The sequence below is a fragment of the Sinocyclocheilus rhinocerous genome, unplaced genomic scaffold (assembly GCF_001515625.1).
Source record: "Sinocyclocheilus rhinocerous isolate Xijiao unplaced genomic scaffold, SAMN03320098_v1.1 scaffold1325, whole genome shotgun sequence".
In the NCBI taxonomy this organism is placed as follows: domain Eukaryota; kingdom Metazoa; phylum Chordata; class Actinopteri; order Cypriniformes; family Cyprinidae; genus Sinocyclocheilus; species Sinocyclocheilus rhinocerous.
This window is the reverse complement of record NW_015659004.1, coordinates 215,115-215,852: the sequence shown is the minus strand read 5'-3', so window position 1 is coordinate 215,852 and position 738 is coordinate 215,115.

Below are 738 nucleotides of genomic sequence, written 5' to 3'. Positions count from 1 at the left end.
GTGATGAGCAGAGCTGGTTTCCTTCAAACATAATGCTTAGAATTGCGGTTCATCAGACCAGAGAATCTTGTAGTCTGAGGGTCCTTTAGGTGCTTTTTTGTAAATTCCAAGTGTGTTTTCATGTGTCTTCATTGAGGAGAGGATTGCATCTGGCCTGGATTGGTGAAGTGTTGAAGATAAAGACTGGATTGATGGAGTGTTGAAGTGATGTTTGTCCTTCTGTAGATTTCTCCTATCTCCACATATGATCATTGAGCTCAACTAGAGTGACCATCAGGTTCTTGGTCACCATGCTAACCAAAGCCCTTCTCCATCAGTTGCTCTGGCCAGGAGGCCAGCTCTAGGAAGAGTCCTGGTTGTTTCAAACTTCTTCCATTAAGGGTAACAGAGACTACATGCTTTTGTGACCCTTCAATGAAGCAGAATTTTTTTCTGAACTCTCCCACAGATGTGTGGCTTGACGCAAACCTGTTTCTGAGCTCTACAGGCAGGTTTTTTTTTTTTTACCTCAGGGCTTGGTTTTTGCTCTGATATGCAGACTAATTTAAAGCAGTTTAACATAAGGCAGCAACAAAACAAAATGTGAAAAAATGAAGGGATATGAATACATTCAGAAGGCACTGTATGAGTACCAATACTCTCAGCAGCAGTGGTGGCACTTGCCTTTTCAGTTCTTTTTCATAGTCGCAAAGAGAAAGACAGCCTGAAATTGTTCATGATTTGTTTATTTATTTAGCT